Below are 14372 nucleotides of genomic sequence, written 5' to 3'. Positions count from 1 at the left end.
GGCGAGAGTGGAGCAGGACTGTCTCCGGGGCGCAATTGGCTTGCGCGACCGGCTGTTAACCGAAAGGTTGGAGGTTCGAGTGCACCCGGTGGTGGTGCGGCGCTTTTTTTTCTTTGGGCTGATAGCTTTGAAGATATATTCTGATGGTGGTGAGAGTGGAGCAGGACTGTCTCCGTGGCGCAATTGGCTAGCGCGATCGGCTGTTGACCGAAAGGTTGGAGGTTCGAGCACACCCGGTGGTGGTGCGGCGCTTTTTTTTCTTTGGGCTGATAGCTTTGAAGATATGTTCTGATGGTGGTGAGAGTGGAGCAGGACTGTCTCCGTGGCGCAATTGGCTAGCGCGATCGGCTGTTAACCGAAAGGTTGGAGGTTCGAGCCCTCCCGGGAGTGTTGTGTTGCTTTTTTCTTTGCGCTGATAGCTTTGAAGATATGTTCTGTATGTGGTGAGAGTGGAGCACGACTGTCTCCATGGCGCAATTGGCTAGCGCGATCGGCTGTTAACCGAAAGGTTGGAGGTTCCAGCCCACCCGGTGGTGGTGCGAAGCTTTTTTTCTTTGGGCTGATAGCACTGAAGAAATGTTCTGACGGTGGGGAGAGTGGAGCACGACTGTCTCCGTGGCGCAATGGCTAGCGCGATCGGCTTTTAACCGAAATAATGGAGGTTCGAGCCCTCCCGGGAGTGGTGTGTTGGTTTTTTTGGGCTGATAGCTTTGAAGATATGTTCTGATGGTGGTGAGAGGGGAGCAGGACTGTCTCCGTGGCGCAATAGGCTAGCACAATCGGCTGTTAACCGAAAGGTTGGAGTTTCGAGCCCTCCCGAGAGTGGTGTGTTGCTGTTTTCTTTGCGCTGATAGCTTTGAAGATATGTTCTGATGGTGGTGAGAGTGGAGCAGGACTGTCTCCGTGGCGCAATTGGCTAGCGCGATCGGCTGTTAACAGAAAAGTTGGAGGTTCGAGCCCTCCCGAGAGTGGTGTGTTGCTTTCTTTTCTTTGGGCTGATAGCTTTGAAGATAAGTTCTGATGGTGGTGAGGGTGGAGCAGGACTGTCTCCGGGGCGCAATTGGCTTGCGCGATCGGCTGTTAACCGAAAAGTTGGAGGTTCGAGCCCTCCCGAGAGTGGTGTGTTGCTTTCTTTTCTTTGGGCTGATAGCTTTGAAGATAAGTTCTGATGGTGGTGAGGGTGGAGCAGGACTGTCTCCGGGGCGCAATTGGCTTGCGCGATCGGCTGTTAACCGAAAGGTTGGAGGTTCGGGCGCACCCTATGGTGGTGTGTTGCTTTTTTCTTTGGGCTGATAGCTTTGAAGATATGTTCTGATGGTGGTGAGAGTGGAGCAGGACTGTCTCCGTGGCGCAATTGGGTAGCGCGTTCGGTCGTTAACCGAAAGGTTGGAGGTTCGAGCCCACCCGGTGGTGGTGCGGCGCTTTTTTTTCTATGGCCTGATAGCTTTGAAGATATGTTCTAATGGCGGTGAGAGTGGAACAGGACTGTCTCCGTGGCGCAATTGGCTAGAGCGATTGGCTGGTAATCGAAAGGTTGGAGTTTCCAGCCCACCCGGTGGTGGTGCGGCGCTTTTTTTTGGGGCTGATAGCTTTGAAGATATGTTCTGATGGTGGTGAGAGTGGAGTAGGACTGTCTCCGTTGCGCAATTGGCTAGCGCGATCGGCTGTTAACCGAAAGGTTGGAGTTTCGAGCCCTCCCGGGAGTGGTGTGTTGCTTTTTTCTTTGCGCTGATAGCTTTGAAGATATGTTCTGATGGTGGTGAGAGTGGAGCATGACTGTCTCCGTGGCACGATCGGCTAGCGCGATCGTCTGTTAACCGAAAGGTTGGAGGTTCGAGCCCACCCGGTGGTGGTGCGGCGCTTTTTTTTTCTTTAGGCTGATAGCTTTGAAGATATGCTCTGATGGTGGTGAGAGTGGAGCACGACTGTCTCCGTGGCAAAATTGGCTAGCGCGATCGGCTGTTAACTGAAAGGTTGGAGGTTCGAGCCCTCCGGGGAGTGGTGTGTTGCTTTTTTTTTCTTTGGGCTGATAGCTTTGAAGATATGTTCTGATGGTGGTGAGAGTGGAGCAGGACTGTCTCCGTGGCGCAATTGGCTAGCGCGATCGGCTGTTAACCGAAAGGTTGGAGGTTCAAGCCCTCCCGGTTGTGGTGTGTTGCATTTTTCTTTGCGCTGATAGCTTTGAAGATATGTTCTGTATGTGGTGAGAATGGAGCACGACTGTCTCCGTGGCGCAATTGGCTAGCGCGATCGGATGTTAACCGAAAGGTTGGAGGTTCCAGCCCACCCGGTGGTGGTGCGACGCTTTTTTTCTTTGGGCTGATAGCTCTGAAGAAATGTTCTGACGGTGGGGAGAGTGGAGCACGACTGTCTCCGTGGCGTAATTGGCTAGCGCGATCGGCTGTTAACCGAAAGGTTGGAGGTTCGAGCCCTCCCGGGAGTGGTGTGTTGTTTTTTTTCTTTGGGCTGATAGCTTTGAAGATATGTTCTGATGGTGGTGAGAGGGAGCACGACTGTCTCCGTGGTGCAATTGGCTAGCGCGATCGGCTGTTGACCGAAAGGTTGGAGGTTCGAGCGCACCCGGTGGTGGTGCGGCGCTTTTTTTTTCTTTGGGCTGATCGCTTTGAAGATATGTTCTGATGTTGGTGAGAGTGGAGCACGACTGTCTCCGTGGCGCAATTGGCTAGCGCGATCGGGTGTTAACCAAAAGGTTGGAGTTTCGAGCCCTCCCGGGAGTGGTGTGTTGCTTTTTTTTTCCTTGGGCTGATGGCTTTGAAGATATGTTCTGATGGTGGTGAGAGTGGAGCAGGACTGTCTCCGTGGCGCAATTGGCTAGCGCGATCGGCTGTTAACCGAAAGGTTGGAGGTTCGAGCCCTCCCGGGGGTGGTGTGTTGCTTTTTTTTTCTTTGGGCTGATAGCTTTGAAGATATTTTCTGATGGTGGTGAGAGTGGAGAAGGACTGTCTCCGTGGCGCAATTGGGTAGCGCGTTCAGTCGTTAACCGCAAGGTTAGAGGTTCAAGCCCACCCGGTGGTGGTGCGGCGCTTTTTTTTCTATGGCCTGATAACTTTGAAGATATGTTCTAATGGTGGTGAGAGTGGAGCAGGACTGTCTCCGTGGCGAAATTGGCTAGCGCGATCGGCTGTTAACCGAAAGGTTGGAGGCTCGAGCCCTCCCGAGAGTGGTGTGTTGCTTTTTTCTTTGCGCTGATAGCTTTGAAGATATGTTCTGTTGGTGGTGTGGTGAGAGTGGAGCACGACTGTATCCGTGGTGCAATTGGCTAGCGCGATCGGCTGTTAACCGAAAGGTTGGAGGTTCGAGCCCTCCCGGGAGTGGTGGGTTGCTTTTTTTTCTTTGGGCTGATAGCTTTGAAGATATGTTCTGATGGTGGTGAGAGTGGAGCAGGACTGTCTCTGTGGCGCAATTGGGTAGCGCGTTCGGTCGTTAACCGAAAGGTTGGAGGTTCGAGCCCACCCGGTGGTGGTTCGGCGCTTTTTTTTTCTTTGGGCTGATAGCTTTGAAGATATGTTCTGATGGTGGTGAGAGTGGAGCAGGACTGTCTCCATGGCGCAATTGGCTAGCACGATCGGCTGTTAACCGAAAGGTTGGAGTTTCGAGCCCTCCCGGGAGTGGTGTGTTGCTTTTTTTTGCGCTGATAGCTTTGAAGATATGTTCTGATGGTGGTGAGAGTGGAGCAGGACTGTCTCCGTGGCGCGATCGGCTAGCGCGATCGTCTGTTAACCGAAAGGTTGGAGGTTCGAGCCCATCCGGTGGTGGTGCGGCGCTTTTTTCCTTTAGGCTGATAGCTTTGAAGATATGCTCTGATGGTGGTGAGAGTGGAGCACGACTGTCTCCGTGGCGCAATTGGCTAGCGCGATCGGCTGTTAACTGAAAGGTTGGAGGTTCGAGCCCTCCGGGGAGTGGTGTGTTGCTTTTTTTTCTTTGGGCTGATAGCTTTGACGATATGTTCTGATGGTGGTGAGAGTGGAGCAGGACTGTCTCCGGGGCGCAATTGGCTTGCGCGATCGGCTGTTAACCGAAAGGTTGGAGGTTCGAGCCCACCCGGTGGTGGTGCGGCGCTTTTTTTTCTTTGGGCTGATAGCTTTGAAGATATGTTCTGATTGTGGTGAGAGTGGAGCACGACTGTCTTCGTGGCGCAGTTGGCTAGCGCGATCGGCTGTTGACCGAAAGGTTGGAGGTTCGAGCGCACCCGGTGTTGGTGCGGCGCTTTTTTAGATGCGGAAGCATCTTATACTCGCGCCTTGTAGTGCGCCGTCCGCGCCGTCCGCGCCGTCCGCACCGCTTCTCGCACATTCGACAGCTGACGCGCGCGCATGCGCCGTCGTGCCGTCGCCCACTCTTCCACCACCTGTGCATCCCTTCCTCCTCTACACAACGCGCGCGCTTCACTCCTCCACCATCTGTGCACCCTTCCTCCTCTACACACCGCGTTCGACATCTACAATTCTCCTGATTCTCCAGTGGACGCGCATGTGGCGTCGCGCTTCGAGAACAATCAACAGCTGACAGTGCATGCACCGTCGTGCTGTATATATACTCAAGGTCGGCGCTCGCTCGCTCAGTTGCCGCTCGTCGGTTGGTTTGTACGGCGCGTCGACGTCCAAGGTCGCATGAAATGAATTCCAACGAATCCACAAACACAATGATCGACGTCCCTTCGACCAGCGCCACCCTTTCGCATACGTGTGTACGTGTTCACTCATTTAACACCCCCTCCTACAACCACGTTAACCAATTTAGCCATCGACCCAAGTAAGTCGCAATTTAACACCCCATTTCACAACCACGTTAACCAATTTAGCCATCGACCCAAGTAAGTCGCACTTTAACACCCCGTTAACCAATTATATGCTCCGCATCCTCCTCAGTGTTCCCCCGAGGGAAGCTGCGGGCAATTTTTTTTTCTTTGGGCTGATAGCTTTGAAGATATGTTGTGATGGTGGTGAGAGTGGAGCAGGACTGTCTCCATGGCGCAATTGGCTAGCGCGATCGGCTGTTAACCGAAAGGTTGGAGGTTCGAGCCCACCCGGGGGTGGTGCGACGCTTTTTTTCTTTGGGCTGATAGCTCTGAAAAAATGTTCTGACGGTGGGGAGAGTGGAGCACGACTGTCTCCGTGGCGCAATTGGCTAGCGCGATCGGCTGTTAACCGAAAGGTTGGAGGATCGAGCCCTCCCGGGAGTGGTGTGTTGCTTTTTTTCTTTGGGCTGATAGCTTTGAAGATATGTTCTGATGGTGGTGAGAGTGCTGCAGGACTGTCTCCGTGGCGCAATTGGGTAGCGCGTTCGGTCGTTAACCGAAAGGTTGGAGGTTCGAGCCCACCCCGTGGTGGTGCGGCGCTTTTTTTCTATGGCCTGATAGCTTTGAAGATATGTTCTAATGGTGGTGAGAGTGGAACAGGACTGTCTCCGTGGCGCAATTGGCTAGCGCGATCGGCTGTTAATCGAAAGGTTGGAGTTTCCAGCCCACCCGGTGGTGGTGCGGCGCTTTTTTTGGGGGCTGATAGCTTTGAAGATATGTTCTGATGGTGGTGAGATTGGGGCACGACTGTCTCCGTGGTGCAAATGGCTAGCGCGATCGGCTGTTGACCGAAAGGTTGGAGGTTCGAGCCCACCCGGTGGTGGTGCGGCGCTTTTTTTTTCTTTGGGCTGATAGCTTTGAAGATATGTTCTGATGGTGGTGAGAGTGGAGCACGACTGTCTCCGTGGCGCAATTGGCTAGCGCGATCGGCTGTTGACTGAAAGGTTGGAGGTTCGAGCCCTCCGGGGAGTGGTTTGTTTGCTTTTTTTTCTTTGGGCTGATAGCTTTGAAGATATGTTCTGATGGTGGTGAGAGTGGAGCAGGACTGTCTTCGGGGCGCAATTAGCTTGCGCGATCGGCTGTTAACCGAAAGGTTGGAGGTTCGAGCCCACCCGGTGGTGGTGCGGCGCTTTTTTTCTTTGGGCTGATAGCTTTGAAGATATGTTCTGATGGTGGTGAGAGTGGAGCACGACTGTCTCCATGGCGCAATTGGCTAGCGCGATCGGCTGTTGACCGAAAGGTTGGAGGTTCGAGCCCACCCGGTGGTGGTGCGACGCTTTTTTTCTTTGGGCTGATAGCTCTGAAGAAATCTTCTGACGGTTGTGAGAGTGGAACAGGACTGTCTTCGTGGCGCAATTGGCTAGCGCGATCGGCTGTTAATCTAAAGGTTGGAGTTTCGAGCCCACCCGGTGGTGGTGCGGCGCTTCTTTTTGGGGCTGATATCTTTGAAGATATGTTTTGATGGTGGTGAGAGTGGAGCAGGACTGTCTCCGGGGCGCAATTGGCTTGCGCGATCGGCTGTTAACCAAAAGGTTGGAGGTTCGAGGCCACCCGGTGGTGGTGCGGCGCTTTTTTTTTGGGCTGATAGCTTTGAAGATATGTTCTGATGGTGGTGAGAGTGGAGCACGACTGTCTCCGTGGCGCAATTGGCTAGGGCGATCGGCTGTTGACCGAAAGGTTGGAGGTTCGAGCGCACCCGGTGGTGGTGCGGCGCTTTTTTTGGGCTGATAGCTTTGAAGATATGTTCTGATGGTGGTGAGAGTGGAGCAGGACTGGCTTCGTGGCGCAATTGGCTAGCGCGATCGGCTGTTAACCGAAAGGTTGGAGGTTCAAGCCCTCCCGGTTGTGGTGTGTTGCATTTTTCTTTGCGCTGATAGCTTTGAAGATATGTTCTGTATGTGGTGAGAGTGGAGCACGACTGTCTCCGTGGCGCAATTGGCTAGCGCGATCGGATGTTAACCGAAAGGTTGGAGGTTCCAGCCCACCCGGTGGTGGTGCGACGCTTTTTTTCTTTGGGCTGATAGCTCTGAAGAAATGTTCTGACGGTGGGGAGAGTGGAGCACGACTGTCTCCGTGGCGCAATTGGCTAGCGCGTTCGGCTGTTAACCGAAAGGTTGGAGGTTCGAGCCCTCCCGGGAGTGGTGTGTTGTTTTTTTTCTTTGGGCTGATAGCTTTGAAGATATGTTCTGATGGTGGTGAGAGGGAGCACGACTGTCTCCGTGGTGCAATTGGCTAGCGCGATCGGCTGTTAACCGAAAGGTTGGAGTTTCGAGCCCTCCCGGGAGTGGTGTGTTGCTTTTTTTTCCTTGGGCTGATGGCTTTGAAGATATGTTCTGATGGTGGTGAGAGTGGAGCAGGACTGTCTCCGTGGCGCAATTGGCTAGCGCGATCGGCTGTTATCCGAAAGGTTGGAGGTTCGAGCGCACCCGGTGGTGGTGCGGCGCTTTTTTTTTCTTTGGGCTGATCGCTTTGAAGATATGTTCTGATGTTGGTGAGAGTGGAGCACGACTGTCTCCGTGGCGCAATTGGCTAGCGCGATCGGGTGTTAACCGAAAGGTTGGAGTTTCGAGCCCTCTCGGGAGTGGTGTGTTGCTTTTTTTTCCTTGGGCTGATGGCTTTGAAGATATGTTCTGATGGTGGTGAGAGTGAAGCAGGACTGTCTCCGTGACGCAATTGGCTAGCGCGATCGGCTGTTAACCGAAAGGTTGGAGGTTCGAGCCCTCCCGGGGGTGGTGTGTTGCTTTTTTGTTCTTTGGGCTGATAGCTTTGAAGATATGTTCTGATGGTGGTGAGAGTGGAGCAGGACTGTCTCCGTGGCGCAATTGGGTAGCGCGTTCAGTCGTTAACCGAAAGGTTAGAGGTTCGAGCCCACCCGGTGGTGGTGCGGCGCTTTTTTTTCTAGGGCCTGATAACTTTGAAGATATGTTCTTATGGTGGTGAGAGTGGAGCAGGACTGTCTCCATGGCGCAATTGGCTAGCACGATCGGCTGTTAACCGAAAGGTTGGAGTTTCGAGCCCTCCCGGGAGTGGTGTATTGCTTTTTTTGCGCTGATAGCTTTGAAGATATGTTCTGATGGTGGTGAGAGTGGAGCAGGACTGTCTCCGTGGCGCGATCGGCTAGCGCGATCGTCTGTTAACCGAAAGGTTGGAGGTTCGAGCCCATCCGGTGGTGGTGCGGCGCTTTTTTTCTTTGGGCTGATAGCTTTGAAGATATGTTCTGATGGTGGTGAGAGTGGAGCACGACTGTCTCCATGGCGCAATTGGCTAGCGCGATCGGCTGTTGACCGAAAGGTTGGAGGTTCGAGCCCACCCGGTGGTGGTGCGACGCTTTTTTTCTTTGGGCTGATAGCTCTGAAGAAATCTTCTGACGGTTGTGAGAGTGGAACAGGACTGTCTTCGTGGCGCAATTGGCTAGCGCAATCGGCTGTTAATCTAAAGGTTGGAGTTTCGAGCCCACCCGGTGGTGGTGCGGCGCTTCTTTTTGGGGCTGATATCTTTGAAGATATGTTTTGATGGTGGTGAGAGTGGAGCAGGACTGTCTCCGGGGCGCAATTGGCTTGCGCGATCGGCTGTTAACCAAAAGGTTGGAGGTTCGAGGCCACCCGGTGGTGGTGCGGCGCTTTTTTATTGGGCTGATAGCTTTGAAGATATGTTCTGATGGTGGTGAGAGTGGAGCACGACTGTCTCCGTGGCGCAATTGGCTAGCGCGATCGGCTGTTGACCGAAAGGTTGGAGGTTCGAGCGCACCCGGTGGTGGTGCGGCGGTTTTTTTTGGGCTGATAGCTTTGAAGATATGTTCTGATGGTGGTGAGAGTGGAGCAGGACTGGCTTCGTGGCGCAATTGGCTAGCGCGATCGGCTGATAACCGAAAGGTTGGAGGTTCAAGCCCTCCCGGGAGTGGTGTGTTGCTTTTTTCTTTGCGCAGATAGCTTTGAAGATATGTTCTGTATGTGGTGAGAGTGGAGCACGACTGTCTCCGTGGCGCAATTGGCTAGCGCGATCGGATGTTAACCGAAAGGTTGGAGGTTCCAGCCCACCCGGTGGTGGTGCGACGCTTTTTTTCTTTGGGCTGATAGCTCTGAAGAAATGTTCTGACGGTGGTGAGAGTGGAGCAGGACTGTCTCCGTGGCGCAACGGGGTAGCGCGTTCGATCGTTAACCGAAAGGTTGGAGGTTCGAGCCCACCCGCTGGTGGTGCGGCGCTTTTTTTTCTATGGGCTGATAGCTTTGAAGATATGTTTTGATGGTGGTAAGAGTGGAGCAGGACTGTCTCCATTGCGCAATTGGCTAGCACGATCGGCTGTTAACCGAAAGGTTGGAGGTTCGAGCCCACCCGGTGGTGGTGCAGCGCTCCTTTTTTTCTTTGGGATGATAGCTTTGAAGATATGTTCTGATGGTGGTGAGAGTGGAGCAGGACTGTCTCCGTTGCGCAATTGGCTAGCGCGATCGGCTGTTAACCGAAAGGTTGGAGTTTCAAGCCCTCCCGGGAGTGGTGTGTTGCTTTTTTCTTTGCGCTGATAGCTTTGAAGATATGTTCTGATGATGGTGAGAGTGGAGCACGACTGTCTCCGGGGCGCGATCGGCTAGCGCGATCGTCTGTTAACCGAAAGGTTGGAGGTTCGAGCCCACCCGGTGGTGGTGCGGCGCTTTTTTTTCTTTAGGCTGATAGCTTTGAAGATATGCTTTGATGGTGGTGAGAGTGCAGCACGACTGTCTCCGTGGCAAAATTGGCTAGCGCGATCGGCTGTTAACTGAAAGGTTGGAGGTTCGAGCCCTCCGGGGAGTGGTGTGTTGCTTTTTTTTCTTTGGGCTGATAGCTTTGAAGATATGTTCTGATGGTGGTGAGAGTGGAGCAGGACTGTCTCCGTGGCGCAATTGGCTAGCGCGATCGGCTGTTAACCGAAAGGTTGGAGGTTCAAGCCCTCCCGGTTGTGGTGTGTTGCATTTTTCTTTGCGCTGATAGCTTTGAAGATATGTTCTGTATGTGGTGAGAGTGGAGCACGACTGTCTCCGTGGCGCAATTGGCTAGCGCGATCGGATGTTAACCGAAAGGTTGGAGGTTCCAGCCCACCCGGTGGTGGTGCGACGCTTTTTTTCTTTGGGCTGATAGCTCTGAAGAAATGTTCTGACGGTGGGGAGAGTGGAGCACGACTGTCTCCGTGGCGCAATTGGCTAGCGCGTTCGGCTGTTAACCGAAAGGTTGGAGGTTCGAGCCCTCCCGGGAGTGGTGTGTTGTTTTTTTTCTTTGGGCTGATAGCTTTGAAGATATGTTCTGATGGTGGTGAGAGGGAGCACGACTGTCTCCGTGGTGCAATTGGCTAGCGCGATCGGCTGTTAACCGAAAGGTTGGAGTTTCGAGCCCTCCCGGGAGTGGTGTGTTGCTTTTTTTTCCTTGGGCTGATGGCTTTGAAGATATGTTCTGATGGTGGTGAGAGTGGAGCAGGACTGTCTCCGTGGCGCAATTGGCTAGCGCGATCGGCTGTTAACCGAAAGGTTGGAGGTTCGAGCGCACCCGGTGGTGGTGCGGCGCTTTTTTTTTCTTTGGGCTGATCGCTTTGAAGATATGTTCTGATGTTGGTGAGAGTGGAGCACGACTGTCTCCGTGGCGCAATTGGCTAGCGCGATCGGGTGTTAACCGAAAGGTTGGAGTTTCGAGCCTTCTCGGGAGTGGTGTGTTGCTTTTTTTTCCTTGGGCTGATGGCTTTGAAGATATGTTCTGATGGTGGTGAGAGTGAAGCAGGACTGTCTCCGTGGCGCAATTGGCTAGCGCGATCGGCTGTTAACCGAAAGGTTGGAGGTTCGAGCCCTCCCGGGGGTGGTGTGTTGCTTTTTTGTTCTTTGGGCTGATAGCTCTGAAAAAATGTTCTGACGGTGGGGAGAGTGGAGCACGACTATCTCCGTGGCGCAATTGGCTAGCGCGATCGGCTGTTAACCGAAAGGTTGGAGGATCGAGCCCTCCCGAGAGTGGTGTGTTGCTTTTTTTTCTTTGGGCTGATAGCTTTGAAGATATGTTCTGATGGTGGTGAGAGTGCTGCAGGACTGTCTCCGTGGCGCAATTGGGTAGCGCGTTCGGTCGTTAACCGAGAGGTTGGAGGTTCGAGCCCACCCCGTGGTGGTGCGGCGCTTTTAATCTATGGCCTGATAGCTTTGAAGATATGTTCTAATGGTGGTGAGAGTGGAACAGGACTGTCTCCGTGGCGCAATTGGCTAGCGCGATCGGCTGTTAATCGAAAGGTTGGAGTTTCCAGCCCACCCGGTGGTGGTGCGGCGCTTTTTTTTGGGGCTGATAGCTTTGAAGATATGTTCTGATGGTGGTGAGAGTGGAGCACGACTGTCTTCGTGGTGCAAATGGCTAGCGCGATCGGCTGTTGACCGAAAGGTTGGAGGTTCGAGCCCACCCGGTGGTGGTGCGGCGCTTTTTTTTTCTTTGGGCTGATAGCTTTGAAGATATGTTCTGATGGTGGTGAGAGTGGAGCACGACTGTCTCCGTGGCGCAATTGGCTAGCGCGATCGGCTGTTGACTGAAAGGTTGGAGGTTCGAGCCCTCCGGGGAGTGGTGTGTTGCTTTTTTTTCTTTGGGCTGATAGCTTTGAAGATATGTTCTGATGGTGGTGAGAGTGGAGCAGGACTGTCTTCGGGGCGCAATTAGCTTGCGCGATCGGCTGTTAACCGAAAGGTTGGAGGTTCGAGCCCACCCGGTGGTGGTGCGGCGCTTTTTTTTCTTTGGGCTGATAGCTTTGAAGATATGTTCTGATGGTGGTGAGAGTGGAGCACGACTGTCTCCATGGCGCAATTGGCTAGCGCGATCGGCTGTTGACCGAAAGGTTGGAGGTTCGAGCCCACCCGGTGGTGGTGCGACGCTTTTTTTCTTTGGGCTGATAGCTCTGAAGAAATCTTCTGACGGTTGTGAGAGTGGAACAGGGCTGTCTCCGTGGCGCAATTGGCTAGCGCGATCGGCTGTTAATCTAAAGGTTGGAGTTTCGAGCCCACCCGGTGGTGGTGCGGCGCTTTTTTTTTGGGGCTGATAGCTTTGAAGATATGTTCTGATGGTGGTGAGAGTGGAGCAGGACTGTCTCCGGGGCGCAATTGGCTTGCGCGATCGGCTGTTAACCAAAAGGTTGGAGGTTCGAACCCACCCGGTGGTGGTGCGGCGCTTTTTTTTGGGCTGATAGCTTTGAAGATATGTTCTGATGGTGGTGAGAGTGGAGCACGACTGTCTCCGTGGCGCAATTGGCCAGCGCGATCGGCTGTTGACCGAAAGGTTGGAGGTTCGAGCGCACCCGGTGGTGGTGCGGCGCTTTTTTTTGGGCTGATAGCTTTGAAGATATGTTCTGATGGTGGTGAGAGTGGAGCGGGACTGTCTTCGTGGCGCAATTGGCTAGCGCGATCGGCTGATAACCGAAAGGTTGGAGGTTCGAGCCCTCCCGGGAGTGGTGTGTTGTTTTTTTCCTTGGGCTGATGGCTTTGAAGATATGTTCTGATGGTGGTGAGAGTGGAGCAGGACTGTCTCCGTGGCGCAATTGGCTAGCGCGATCGGCTGTTAACCGAAAGGTTGGAGGTTCGAGCGCACCCGGTGGTGGTGCGGCGCTTTTTTTTTCTTTGGGCTGATCGCTTTGAAGATATGTTCTGATGTTGGTGAGAGTGGAGCACGACTGTCTCCGTGGCGCAATTGGCTAGCGCGATCGGGTGTTAACCGAAAGGTTGGAGTTTCGAGCCCTCTCGGGAGTGGTGTGTTGCTTTTTTTTCCTTGGGCTGATGGCTTTGAAGATATGTTCTGATGGTGGTGAGAGTGGAGCAGGACTGTCTCCGTGGCGCAATTGGCTAGCGCGATCGGCTGTTAACCGAAAGGTTGGAGGTTCGAGCCCTCCCGGGGGTGGTGTGTTGCTTTTTTGTTCTTTGGGCTGATAGCTTTGAAGATATGTTCTGATGGTGGTGAGAGTGGAGCAGGACTGTCTCCGTGGCGCAATTGGGTAGCGCGTTCAGTCGTTAACCGAAAGGTTAGAGGTTCGAGCCCACCCGGTGGTGGTGCGGCGCTTTTTTTTCTATGGCCTGATAACTTTGAAGATATATTCTAATGGTGGTGAGAGTGGAGCAGGACTGTCTCCATGGCGCAATTGGCTAGCACGATCGGCTGTTAACCGAAAGGTTGGAGTTTCGAGCCCTCCCGGGAGTGGTGTGTTGCTTTTTTTGCGCTGATAGCTTTGAAGATATGTTCTGATGGTGGTGAGAGTGGAGCAGGACTGTCTCCGTGGCGCGATCGGCTAGCGCGATCGTCTGTTAACCGAAAGGTTGGAGGTTCGAGCCCATCCGGTGGTGGTGCGGCGCTTTTTTCCTTTAGGCTGATAGCTTTGAAGATATGCTCTGATGGTGGTGAGAGTGGAGCACGACTGTCTCCGTGGCGCAATTGGCTAGCGCGATCGGCTGTTAACTGAAAGTTTGGAGGTTCGAGCCCTCTGGGGAGTGGTGTGTTGCTTTTTTTTCTTTGGGCTGATAGCTTTGACGATATGTTCTGATGGTGGTGAGAGTGGAGCAGGACTGTCTCCGGGGCGCAATTGGCTTGCGCTATCGGCTGTTAACCGAAAGGTTGGAGGTTCGAGCCCACCCGGTGGTGGTGCGGCGCTTTTTTTTCTTTGGGCTGATAGCTTTGAAGATATGTTCTGATTGTGGTGAGAGTGGAGCACGACTGTCTTCGTGGCGCAATTGGCTAGCGCGATCGGCTGTTGACCGAAAGGTTGGAGGTTCGAGCGCACCCGGTGTTGGTGCGGTGCTTTTTTAGATGCGGAAGCATCTTATACTCGCGCCTTGTAGTGCGCCGTCCGCGCCGTCCGCGCCGTCCGCACCGCTTCTCGAACATTCGACAGCTGACGCGCGCGCATGCGCCGTCGTGCCGTCGCCCACTCTTCCACCATCTGTGCATCCCTTCCTCCTCTACACACCGCGCGCGCTTCACTCCTCCACCATCTGTGCACCCTTCCTCCTCTACACACCGCGTTCCACATCTACAATTCTCCTAATTCTCCAGTGGACGCGCATGTGGCGTCGCGCTTCGAGAACATTCAACAGCTGACAGTGCATGCGCCGTCGCGCTGTATATATACTCAAGGTCGGCGCTCGCTCGCTCAGTTGCCGCTCGTCGGTTGGTTTGTACGGCGCGTCGACGTCCAAGGTCGCGTGAAATGAATTCCAACGAATCCACAAACACAATGATCGACGTCCCTTCGACCAGCGCCACCCTTTCGCATACGTGTGTACGTGTTCACTCATTTAACACCCCCTCCTACAACCACGTTAACCAATTTAGCCATCGACCCAAGTAAGTCGCAATTTAACACCACATTTCACAACCACGTTAACCAATTTAGCCATCGACCCAAGTAAGTCGCACTTTAACACCCCATTAACCAATTATATGCTCCGCATCCTCCTCAGTGTTCCCCCGAGGGAAGCTGCGGGCAATTTTTTTGTTGGGGCTGATAGCTTTGAAGATATGTTCTGATGGTGGTGAGAGTGGAGCAGGACTGTCTCCGTTGCGCAATTCGCTAGCGCGTTCGGCT

General features: G+C 53.6%; 5 non-coding genes across 5 annotated transcripts; all 5 read left to right on the top strand.

Annotated features, from left to right (window-relative positions):
* Nucleotides 1–2813: 2813 nt before the first annotated feature.
* On the top strand, nt 2814–2887 carry TRNAN-GUU (transfer RNA asparagine (anticodon GUU)). Its single transcript has one exon. It is a non-coding gene; the product is annotated as a tRNA-Asn (tRNA).
* A 3996-nt stretch (nt 2888–6883) lies between these two features.
* TRNAN-GUU (transfer RNA asparagine (anticodon GUU)) lies at nt 6884–6960 on the top strand. The gene has a single exon. It is a non-coding gene; the product is annotated as a tRNA-Asn (tRNA).
* A 3008-nt stretch (nt 6961–9968) lies between these two features.
* Nucleotides 9969–10045, top strand: TRNAN-GUU (transfer RNA asparagine (anticodon GUU)). The gene has a single exon. It is a non-coding gene; the product is annotated as a tRNA-Asn (tRNA).
* A 517-nt stretch (nt 10046–10562) lies between these two features.
* On the top strand, nt 10563–10636 carry TRNAN-GUU (transfer RNA asparagine (anticodon GUU)). The gene has a single exon. It is a non-coding gene; the product is annotated as a tRNA-Asn (tRNA).
* A 1984-nt stretch (nt 10637–12620) lies between these two features.
* TRNAN-GUU (transfer RNA asparagine (anticodon GUU)) lies at nt 12621–12694 on the top strand. Its single transcript has one exon. It is a non-coding gene; the product is annotated as a tRNA-Asn (tRNA).
* Nucleotides 12695–14372: the final 1678 nt, after the last annotated feature.

The sequence above is a fragment of the Rhipicephalus microplus genome, chromosome 9 (assembly GCF_043290135.1).
Source record: "Rhipicephalus microplus isolate Deutch F79 chromosome 9, USDA_Rmic, whole genome shotgun sequence".
In the NCBI taxonomy this organism is placed as follows: Eukaryota; Metazoa; Arthropoda; class Arachnida; order Ixodida; family Ixodidae; genus Rhipicephalus; species Rhipicephalus microplus.
Note: the sequence above shows the minus strand (reverse complement) of the source record. Positions and strands in the feature narration are given on the sequence as shown.